The sequence below is a fragment of the Glycine max genome, chromosome 10, assembly GCF_000004515.6.
Source record: "Glycine max cultivar Williams 82 chromosome 10, Glycine_max_v4.0, whole genome shotgun sequence".
Lineage (NCBI taxonomy): Eukaryota > Viridiplantae > Streptophyta > Magnoliopsida > Fabales > Fabaceae > Glycine > Glycine max.
The window spans coordinates 38,084,694-38,097,366 of NC_038246.2; the positions used below are offsets into that span (position 1 = coordinate 38,084,694).

The following is a 12,673-nucleotide window of genomic DNA, read 5'->3' on the forward strand; positions in this document are numbered from 1 at the left end:
ATATCGTCAATTCTAGTTACGATTGTCTATTGAACTCGAAGGTCCAAAATAAAGACAATGACCATTAGTAAAGGTTGCAAAAGATAGGAGTTGCTAAAAAAGTTTAGCATCTTATTATTTGGTTAATTAGTTTGTCATGAAGTCTTTCCTTATAAATCTTATTAGATACAATTGACCTTTATCTAATTCTATTATTTGCACTTGATCATATGCTGAAGAGAGTATCATTTTTATTAAGAATCTGCTCCAAGTCTAACAATGAGTTTGTATTCAATTTTACTTGAATCCTATTTTTTCAGTTTGGATAACTATAGCTAGATGTGTAAGTTTACTTATGGCCAATTTTGCACTTTTATTATTTCATCCTTTGGAGGTTGTGGATGTTTTTGAATATTGAAGTGTTGCCTAATAAAAGTCTTGGAATAAGCAGTGTTTTGATGAACAATCTAACAAGTAAACTGACTTGGTATTCGTTTTTTTTTATGTTTCTATTAAACATTAGATTACTGTGTGTGTTATCACTATGTGTTAAACAAAACTTCTCTTCTTCTTGGGCACTAGGGTTCCTAGTGTTGGTGTGATCGCCAGACGCCCAAGTAACAAAATAATTAGTTTTCTTTTTTGCCTTCACTGCAGTCGATGCTCCACAGTTATTCCTTGATGCCCTAGTGACAATGTTCACTATTCCTCTGTCTCATTTTTCATAGTTGCAAGTTACATTCCTAACTATGTCATTTACATATAAAAAAATACTTTAGGGCGCAAACAAAGTTAAAAAAGCAAAAACAAATTGTTAAACTCCGTTAAAAAGTGTAGGAAGAACAAATATTTCACATGATTATCATTTTTCTAGGTTTGGTGTGGTTATTCAAAATGATCTTTGTGGTTATGTTTTAAGTTTCTCGCATACTGGAATTAATCAATATCTATGTTGAATTTATGACTTTAAAATTGGTCTATCCTTAACTTTGAACGAAGAAATTTGTCATTTGAAAAAAAAAAGGATTTGTAGCTTTAGTGTGACGTTCTATTTTATCTTGATTCTTAACTAATCTCATTAAAGATGTTATGGTTCATATCAATAAGCTTGCTTGCATCATTTTAGAGAGTAGGAATCTAATTATTCCTTAATTGAGTGGTAGAGTTGGATCAACTTTTATAGAAAGGTAATTATATTATGCTAATTGTTTTGCTAAAATGGGAACAAAAATTAAAACTAATGTAAAAATTGGGGAACTCCTTTTTTGTGGTCTTTAGCTCCAGGCTTATATGATTGGAATAGAGTTTTGTGAAGGCTTATTTTGTTTTCATGAATGTTTTACTTCTATGTAGAAAAGCATAGTTTTATAAAATTTAATGACTGTTATTTTTTTTCTTTTATATATATATATATTGTTTTTTTTAAGAATATGAAAATTTATATTATACAATTATATTCAGAATAATGTATAGTTAACACAAGTGAGGAGGGATGAAATGAAATTATTTTATAAGTCTGTAATACAAAACGATAATGAAAAATAAAATAAAAAAGATTAAAAATATTTTGTTTGCAAATGCAACCACTAACACCCGTTTCTCCAGACCAACAACGTATCTGGAAATTTAGGTGAAGTCATTTTCCTTTTCCATTTTCCAGTTTCCACTAATTGGTGTCATATGAAACAAAAGTTGTAGTAATATTTTGGATTTTTGGTGTTGAGTGAATCAAATAAAAAAAAATGAAATACGATTATTGCGAGAGTATGAAGAAGAAGAAGGGCTTGTGATAGCAGCGAGAACTAGGACATGGTGTAACAAGCATTGAGCAAGTGATTCAATCGAATATCCCTATTCCGATTCACCACATGCCTCTCCGATCTAATTCCTATCCCATCAGCATCGGTAAGTCTTTCATTCTGTTCTGCCGCGATCTCCGATTCACTTTCACCTTTTTCGATCCGTCTCTTAGTTCATTGTGTTTTTTTTTTTTTTTCAGTTTCCTGAATTGAGTGAAATGCCTTTTGTACTGTGTTAGACACTTTGTGGCTTTTTCTGCATCGGTTGTATCGAATTGCTTTCTCTTGCAGGCTTGGTGATGGTTGAAGTGGAACCAAAGCTATGAATTAATTTAAAACCTAACAAGTGGTTCGGATTATTGTTATTGTTGTGTTGTGTAAACTATGGGGACTGAAAACCCTTGTCGTCCAACCTATCCTTCAAGGCCACCCTTTGCTGCTGCAGCACAGGGTGTGACACCTTTTGCACCAACTGGTGGTGCCATGGTTGGATTAGAGCCTCCTTCTTTTCGACCTACTCCTCCTGCTCCACCCTTGGCTTCCACACCATTTTCATCATCCGGGCCAGCAGTTCGACCCTGGGTGCCACATTTTAGACCCGTGCCACCGGGGCAGTTTAATGACCCTTCAGTGCCTCCTCCTCCTTCCAATTTCCCACCTGCTGGTGGACCTTTCCAGCATTTTCCAGGGCAACATTTTTCCTCAAATGCTCAAGCACCTTCCCCACATGTTCCGCCTATGGGACAACCGGCAATTCAACCTTCTGCTGGTCAAACACACCCTTTTCCACCTTCTCTTCAGCCGCAACCTTGGCCGCAGTCACAGACCCTTTTGTTTCAATGGGGTCTCCCTCTCCTGCACTTTCAGGTTCGAGTGCTCCTCCTCCTGTGTTTCAGCTATCTTTTCCTGGATATGCACAAAAACAGGCTGGTGCAGATATTCAAGCTCCACCTATGCATTCCTCTCACCCTTCCAATCAAGGAAATTATGGACCTATCCCACCTGCAGCATCTTTGCCTTTTCAACCTCATCAAGGAGGTTATGTTTCGCAGCCCCCAATGGCTGCTCCGTTAGGCATCCAGCCCATGCAACACCCAGGATCTGGACCGCCTATAGGTGATGTTCAGGGTTTGACAGAAGACTTCAATTCGCTATCAATTCAAGCTCGTCCTGGACTCGTGGAGTCGTCCATTGATGCTAACGAACTGCCTAGGCCATTGGATGGTGACGGGGAGCCAAAGTCTTTATCTGAGATGTATCCCATGAACTGCAATTCTAGATATCTACGTCTCACAACCAGTGCAATTCCTATCTCACAGTCCTTATGTTCGAGGTGGCCTCTTCCTCTTGGAGCAGTTGTATGTCCGCTTGCAGAATATCCTGATGGGGTTAGTGCCTCACTATTCTGTTTGATTGGCAGTTACTCATACTGGCCATGTTGTTTTTTTTCTTTGTGCATTACTGCTCTTATGTTTCTTTGATTTCAGGAAGAGGTACCCATAGTTAATTTTGCCGCATCTGCCGTTGTACGTTGTAGGAGATGCTGCACATATGTCAATCCATATGTGACATTTACTGAAGGTGGAAGAAAGTTCCGGTGCAACACCTGCTCCTTGCTTAATGAAGGTACTTTACATTCACGTACTTCACAATTTTAAGATAATAAAAGAAGAGAATTAAAGTAATTGAATCTCTATTGAGGAAAATGACCTAAACTTCAGTCCATCACATTTTGGAATAAGAACATGCTTAATGTTTCTTATTAAAATCAAAGTAATGTGCATATATAAAGAAGAAAATTGAAGTAATTAAGTCTCTGTCTAGGAGATATTGATATATGATTTGAAACAAGAACATACTTAGTGGTTCTGAAAATTCATTACTTTATGTATTTTTACCATTTTATTGAATATGTGCCCGTAGGGTCACTTGATTAAATCATGCATATACTTGGCTTGTTACCTTTACAAGGTGGATTGTAGTTTCAGTGACCACATGATTGGTTTAATATATTTTTCTTAAGAGCTAATATATTGAGTGTTATGGTGTCAATCCAGATTGGTAACATTTTTAATGAAGATCTTCTATAATGGAAGTTGTGTGTTTGCCTTGACTGTAACTTGCACATGTAATTGGTTTAATATTTCTTACTTAAGATGCTAATATATTGTACCTTATGTACAGTTCCTAGTGAATATTATGCACAATTAGATGCCACTGGCAGAAGAATTGATTTGAATCAACGACCTGAGCTTACAAAGGGTACTGTAGAATATGTTGCCCCAATAGATTATATGGTGCGGCCTCCTATGCCTCCAGTATATTTCTTCCTCATTGATGTTTCCATAACTGCATTTAGAAGTGGAATGATTGAGGTAAGCACTTCACTTTCTAGCTCTTTAATCTTTAATAAGTTTTGTTATGTAATGATTGATGATTCCATTTTTTTGAGTGGCAATTGTTTGGTTCATATGAAATTTAGCTTATGCACAACTGAAGCTTGGAAGCAGTGTATAATTTGTACTCCATTTCTTAACCAGATAATGGGGTTTTTAGGTCTGATTTAAGAAAATAATTATACTAATATGCAATATTTGTTTGTATTTTAGCATGAATTGAATAGTTGGAGCCCAGTTAGCCAGGTGCATGTGATCTATTTTGTCCGACCAGCCTGAACAAAAGATTGGGCTATAATGTATTGTCTTAAGATTAGTTTATTTAGAGTTTTAGACAATCAAGTGATCTGCTCACCAAAATCTGTTATTTTAGATTTTCACTAAACTTTTGATATTATGAACCCATTTGTACTGCTTTTTTCCCTGAAAAAATAACTTTTATTTTGAAAAAAAAATCACTTTTAAGATTGTTTAGTGTTTGTTCAAGTTTTTGAAGAAAAAAATGATTTATGATTATTTTGAAAAGTTCTTTTCAGTAGGTTGCAAAAAAAAACTGTATTTATAATTACCTTTCAAAATAAAAGTTTATAATTGTAACCAAACAAAAGAAATTTCTGCTTTTCATAAAATCTCAAAAGAACAAATCACTTTTTTTATCATTCTTAAAATCACTTTAAAAAGCTTAAATAAATAGGTCGTATATCTTGTAGATTATTTTTAGCATTATACAACTGGGCTGAACTGACTGTTTTGGCCACGAACCAGCTATGTCACCAACTGGATTAACCTGTAAAAATCGGCCTTTATGTTGAATTGGTAATAAAGCGTCCAGCTATTAAAACTGGATCAGTCTAGCAAAGTAGCAATCTGTTTGAGCTGAAACGGGTTTTGTATAAATGGCCAGTCTATACTTTGTCAGCCTGCAAACACTGAGAACAACAACTGATGTGTACCTGCAAATCAGTTCTTGCTTCCAAATGCTGCCATTATAGACCCACATGCACAACAGAAGAAAAAAAGAAGAGGTAGGATTGGACCAAGGGGGAAAGCACGCGCAGAAAGGGAGGAAAGAGAAAGAAGGGATTTATTTTGTGCTTTATGAGCACGTTTGAATTATTTGCGTAGAATTACTTGAGTAGAATGTATTTTAAAGAATTAATTTTTGGAAGAATAAGTTTTACTTTTGAAAATATTTGCTAAAAGCAACTTTGATAGATTGAGTTTTGCTTGAATATTGTTAGTAAAAATTACCTTTTTATTGTAAATACACTCATTTTGTTCTATCTGTGAAACTGTTTTTAGAATATTTATAATTTGTTATGGAAAAAATTGTCAAATTATACCAATAATGTCCAAAAAGGCATTTGCCCAAACGTAACAAAATGTTATGGCTTAGCTCTTTAACAAATGTTTTTTCTGGGCAACTTTGGTTTATAGATTGTATTTTACAATTCAGAGTTATTATGGAGGTGTCATCCAAACTCACTATTAATGATGATTGATGTTGTTCTTATTGCAGGTTGTGGCCCAAACAATCAGGTCATGCTTAGATGAGTTGCCTGGCTTTCCACGAACACAAATTGGGTTTGCAACTTTTGACAGCACAATACATTTTTATAACATGAAGGTTTGTAGTATTATAGTATTACCATTGTTAATATATGTCCGTATTTGCCTTATTAGTTGGTATACTTTATGCTAATTATTCTATATTACACTTTTCCAGTCATCCTTGGCTCAACCACAGATGTTGGTGGTCTCAGATCTGGATGACATATTTGTTCCCCTGCCGGATGATCTCCTTGTATCAGAATCAAGAAGTGTGGTCGAAACCTTTCTTGATAGTCTGCCATCCATGTTCCAGGACAACATGAATTTGGAATCTGCATTTGGTCCTGCTCTTAAGGCTGCCTTTATGATTATGGTATGCTAGTCCCTTTTTACCTATATTATTATTATGAGTTTTTTTCTGGCCATGACTCATAAGTAGTAGTGAGCTTTTTTTACACCAAATGCATTGGATATAGTTTTCTATTATTGAAACAATGCTACAGTATGATTTAAAAGATTAGTTTCCATGGTAAATTGCAAGAGGATAAATGAAATTGAGTGTTGTTGATGCAAACTTACTTTAGTTATAATTTTCTATTATATATATATATATATATATATATATATATATATATATATTTCCTGGGATTATGGTAGAAAAATCTTAATGCAGTTCTAGAAAATCCATCAAACATGACAACTATTATTGGAATATCTTATTTAAATTTTAATATTCAAGACCTTGTTCAGTTGCAAGGATTTCAAGTCTTGCTAGGCACTCTAAACGACCAGAAAGTCATTGAATAAGTCTGATATATCATATTGAAGCAAGTTACATGCACAGGAATGGAATCCATGGTTTGCTAAATTTAAAGGACCATTCACTTAGAATGTGGAATTTCAGTGCATGTTTTCCACCCCAATCCCAATTTCTTATGCATTTCACTGTTGTGAACTTTCCCTGCCTCTTTATACAGAGTCAACTTGGAGGGAAATTGTTAATTTTTCAAAACACACTCCCATCTCTTGGTGTTGGTCGCTTGAAATTACGTGGAGATGATTCTAAAGTTTATGGCACAGATAAAGAACATGTGTTAAGATTGCCAGAAGATCCCTTTTACAAGCAAATGGCTGCTGAGTTTTCTAAATGCCAGATCTTAGTGAATATGTATGCATTCAGTGATAAGTACACTGACATAGCATCTCTAGTTAAATATTTACAATTCCTTCAACTTCTCCGTGGGATTGATATTTATGATGATTCTATGTTGACAGTGTTATTTTATGATGGTTTGCCACACTTTTTATGTTTTCTTTTTCTTTTTCAAAAACTAATTTTCATAAAATTTCCTTAGTTCTCATGATCTTCACTTCATTTGGACTTTTGAATCATAAACTTATTGAATGAGTACACCATAATTTTACTCAGCTGTGCTGTGTGATTAAGGATGGGTGGAATATGAACTAATAGGGCCACTCAAATACGAGTAAAGGGTTACCTCCCGTTCTTTAACTGCTTAGTTGGCATTGGCCAATTGTTTGATGATGCTTGCTATTTGGCTGTGAACAAATGCATGTATTTTCTTTCTTTGTAATTCTGTTAAATTTGCTTCCCTCAGTATAAGTGGTCTTATTCTAATCACATAGTCTTGCATGCTAACAATCTTATAGTTATACTTATAGGTGACGACTAACAAAGTGCACTATCTGCTTATAATTTACTATTTATAGGAACTCTGGCAAAATATACTGTTGGTCAAGTGTATTACTATCCAGCTTTCCAATCAGTCATTCATGGGGAGAAACTACAAAATGAGCTAAGGAGAGACCTTACCAGAGAAACTGGCTGGGAAGCTGTATTGCGAATTAGATGTGCAAAAGGTTTGTGTATTCATGAGAGTTTAACCTTGCTTGCCTTTTGTTTTTCTTGTCTTATGCAGCAAGTATGCAATTATATAAATTTATAAACAAATATATAGCTGATAATTGCTTTTATGCTTTTAGGTGTCTGATTCACAACTTATCATGGAAACTTTATGCTAAGGTCCACAGATTTGTTAGCACTTCCAGCTGTCGATTGTGATAAGGCATATGCCATGCAGCTATCTCTTGAAGAAACATTATTGACAACTCAGACAATGTATTTCCAAGTTGCATTGTTGTATCCTTTCTTCCATAATCCTTTAGATGAGTTATAATTATAGTGCATGCATATCTTCATCTTTTCTGGTGATTTTGAATAATTTGTTTTATGATACTGCCATTCGAGATAGATGTATAAGCTCATTCTTGCAGCATAATCATCCATGTTAATCACGAGGCTTGTCTCATCCATCACATTTTTGCATTAAGAGATTATCTTTTTGACTTTTTGAAGATTGTTGTTATTTTTTTAACAAGAATCAATGATATCCAATTAAATTTTGATCAAGTTAGCAGCAATATATAGTTGGGATCTATGATGATTCCTATACGAGGTGCTGTCATCTTGCAACTTTTCATAGTCCATCCTTCTCTTTTCTTTCTTGATTTTGGTGTGGCACTTGCACTTGGAATGAAAAAAATGAAATGAACTTATTTTATCTTTTTTCATTTTTGCTTCAGCACATTTTATCAATTTTTTTTTATTTCTTCTGTTTTACATCAATGTAGATGTCTGTCATGCTTGTTATTCAGTTGAGGTCATTATGGCAGTATGAATAGAATCTGAAACTTCTATAAAAAAGGGTTTCATCCCTAACAACTAAAATAGGTATACTGCATCTTGCGGAGAAAGGCGAATCAGAGTACACACAGCGGCAGTTCCAGTAGTTACAGACTAGGCAGATATGTATCGCCTGGCTAATACTGGTGCAATTTTATCTCTGTTTAGTAGGCTAGGTAGGGCAACATGACTTATATATTCTAGTGACATCATATGTTAGGATGATAGTTGCTTTCATCTTATTAAACAGTTCCTTCATATTTGCAGTAATTGAGAAAACATTGTCCCATAAACTGGAAGAAGCACGGAGTGTTGTACAACTAAGAATTGTGAAAGGCCTCCCAGAGTATCGAAATCTATATGCTGTGCAACATTGCTTGGTGAATAGGATGATATATCTTGAGTCATTAAAGTTCCTGCCCTTGTCTGGTTTAGCTCTTTGTAGATCAACACCTCTCCGTGGTGGGTATGGGGATGTTCCTCTAGATGAACAGTGTGCAGCAGGACACACAATGATGACCCTACCAATAAAAGTGTTGTTCAAACTTCTCTACCCCAGTTTGCTTCGAATTGATGAATATCTTCTAAAGGTATATATTTACTGCCTCTGAAAAGTCATCAATAAAAAGTTTAAATGTCTGCTCCTTAAATTGTTTCTGTTTCTGTGGTTTATGTCCAATGACTTCAGAAACATTGATAGAAGGTTACCTTTGACTGGGGAGAGCTTGGATTCTAGGGGCCTTTATATATATGACGATGGCTTGCAATTCATTATATGGTTTGGTAGACTGATTTCACCTGATATAGCTAAGAACTTACTTCGGTCGGACCTTGCAGAAGAGTTAGCAAAGGTATTGTATATTCAAGAAAGAGGAGAGAGGGAAAGAGAGTACAAGGGTTAATTATTTTTGTCATTTTAGGCAGTTCTGTATTCTAAAATTTTCATTTTTATCTCATCTTGTTCAAATTCTTCCAAAAGTGTTTGTTGGTTCTTCATTAAAACTTGTTATTGTTCAGTTCTTCTCTCTGCAATCTGCATGTCTGCACATGTATATGATTGTTGAATTATTAACAATTGTCATATTGACCTTGCTTGGCAAATTTAGGGAAATTGATATCATCAAGTATTTAAACAAATTGTTGATATTTTCTTGCATCAAGTATATTGAATACTAACCTTAAGATATATCACTGGAGTATTCAATAGGCTGATAAAAGAAACTGGAGTATTCAATAAATATATTTAGTATGCATTTCTCTGTGCTGCAGCTTCATGATAAAAAAAATGAATTCAACGATGGATTTTGTGTGAAATTTGTCGCTTAATTAGTTTATTCAATAAGATGAGATTGGTTTTGACTTACACCGGTTTTGATGGATATCTTAATCTATTAAATAACTTAGTAGATTTGTGATGTGTTCCTCCTCTGTCTGTCTTGTTGAATAACATTTGACCTCCATCTTGAACTGTGTATATGTTTTGTTTCCATAAACAGGTTACTCTTAAAGATAATGATAACGAAATGTCAAGGAAGCTGAAGAAGGTACTTAAGAAATTCAGAAGTACTGACCGTGCATATTACCAGTTGTGCCACGTTGTGAGGCAAGGCGAACACCCCAGAGAAGGATTCCTTCTTTCAAACCTATTTGAGGACCAAATGGGTGCTAATATTGGGTATGCTGATAGGATGCTACAGATTTCCCGACAAGTGCATCAAGCATAACATAGAGGTACAGATTGTAGTCTTTTATTAGGAGGTTTCAATTAAATCTGGTGGTTTGCATGCTGGCAATCAATAGACACCACCTTTTTTACCTGATGGATATCTTTTATCCTGTGGTAATTGTCCCTATTATATATGAGTGGCATTACAGTGCCCAGTCGTAATCAACATTACATATGGACTCTGAAGCAGTTTACATCCTTTAAATGAAATTTGGATCACCTAAAACTCTTCAAAATGAAAGCAAATTCTTGAGAAATACTGAGAATCCAGGACTCTTTGATGTTTTAAATAGGGGGAAACATTATGTAGACTAGTAAGAAAGTACTTTAGCGTGTGTAATATATATAAGATTAATCAAGTGAGAATCTGAGAGGTGAGAAGAGATTAATCTTAAAGTATTCAATCTTATATAAATGGTAAAGATTGCTTTTACTTAAATTCAATATTGATCATTCATTTGAGATCAAACAATCAAAGTTATCTCCTCTCATGCTCTCACTTGATATTTCCTCACTCCTCATGTATATTACGTAGTCTCTGCTTGAGATCAATACCTTTATTGATTTGAACATAATCATCTGTCTACTTTATGCGGTGGTTCTCTTTTTGATAGGGTTTTTTTGTCAGGTTTGTTACCTTTCTCGTAACTGATGGACCATTTCATTTCTACATTTGAGTTTATGCTTGGGGATGCATAGCAAGCGTGGATGCTTGACTTGGCTAATTGGTCGTGAGAAGGATGCTGTATGGAAACTGTAAGTTCGTCCCGGAATGTATCAATTAGGTGAACCAAAAATGCTAGGAATATATTCTATAGCACACTATTATGTATCTTAGATTCAAAGAGTTTTGCTGTCCTATAAATAGGAAATAAAACTTTTTTTTAGATAGGTTGCAATTTTCTGTGGTATATTTTCATTTTTGATAAGTTTTTTTTTTTTGTGGGGGCACAGAAAGAGAGGTATGTCAAAATGCTAATTCTTGAATTTTGTTTGGTGATACTTATTCCAAATCCAAATCATGACTACCTTGTCTGCAAGCTTCTTTTGATTTTGCACGATTTAGTTAGTTTTAATCTCTTATCTTTTTCGCTTAAAGATTAAATAGTGTAATATTAATGAAGGAAATATATGAAGAAAATTATTAAAGCATTGAGATAAAAAAATATTAAATTATAATTTATAAGTTCAAACGATACTAAAGTAAAATGTTTTTTTGTTGAGCAAAGGATTGAATAGACAAATTACAAAGGATGGGCTACTAAAGTAATGTTTTGAGGTAAGCTTATAAGTTAATGAGAGAAATTTAATTATTAAATATTTTTAGTTTGATATACAAATTTATAAAATAATTTGGCAAACACATTATTAATTATTTGTACGCGCACTGACAGTACATGTACTATCACTGATTATTATTAATGTTTCTTAAGAATAAAACTTTTGCATGTTGACTTTCTTAACTCCAAAATTGGATTAAATGGCAAGGATAGTTGATGTCATAAATATACAGTTATTAAAAATGTTTGTGTAATTAAAGTTGAATATTGGAAATAGAAGATAGATAATTAAAAAAAGAGTGAAAATAAAGTTGAATATTGAGTTGTTTATTTAAGAAAAATAGGTGAAAAATAGAGTAGAAATAAAATGAGTTGTTTAGTGTGAATGGAACGAGAGGAGAGAATTAAAATAAATGTATGAAAATTACTCTTATAACCTTATTAAAATAGGACGCACATTTGTGCCATAATTTAGTTTAGCTGATTAAATTTTTAATATAATCTATTAAATTGAAACATTTCAATTTATTATATTTTTCTCTCAATCGATTATTGATTGTTACAAGATTTGTAAATTGAATAATCAATTATATATATATATATATATATATATATATATATATATATATATATATATATATATATATATAATTGACTTGGAAATCAAAATTTAAGGATTGAATAGAAAAGAGAGGGAGAGACAGATTGTGGGTTGAAATTCTCCGCTAACATATTAACAAAAAAAAAATAATAACTAGCATTGACTTATAATTTATTATGAAGTGATAGCTGTGTATAAATTAGTTTCGTTTGTAGCCATTTAATAAATTTTTCTAAACTCTTAGAGTGTGTTTGGATGGAGAAATTTTAAATTCTTGAAAAATTTTAAATTTTAAGAATTTCAAATATTTCAATTGAAATTCTTTTATTTTCAAAATTTTGTATTTGGATAAAAAAATTAAAATTATGAGGATGAAAAAAAAAAAATATGATTGATGTGCTAGTGATACGTGTTCCTTTATGGTGTTTCTTAAAGAAGACTGGAAGAAGAGAATTTCAATTTCTCATCTTTTAGAAAAAAAATTGAAATTCTAGATTTTTAGTTGTTTAAAATTATGTTTTAAAATTTCAAAATTTTAAATTCTTCATGAAAAGCATCCAAACAATGAATTTTAAATTACAGAAATTCAAATTTTCTGATAAATTACTTTTCTTAGTTAAAATTCTCTATCCAAACA

The 12,673-nt window shown here is 33.2% G+C and overlaps 1 pseudogene; it reads left to right on the forward strand.

Moving 5' to 3' along the window:
• The first annotated feature begins 1,527 nt into the window (after positions 1 to 1,527).
• On the forward strand, positions 1,528 to 11,195 carry LOC102661131 (protein transport protein Sec24-like At3g07100; annotated as a pseudogene).
• The last annotated feature ends 1,478 nt before the right edge of the window (positions 11,196 to 12,673 follow it).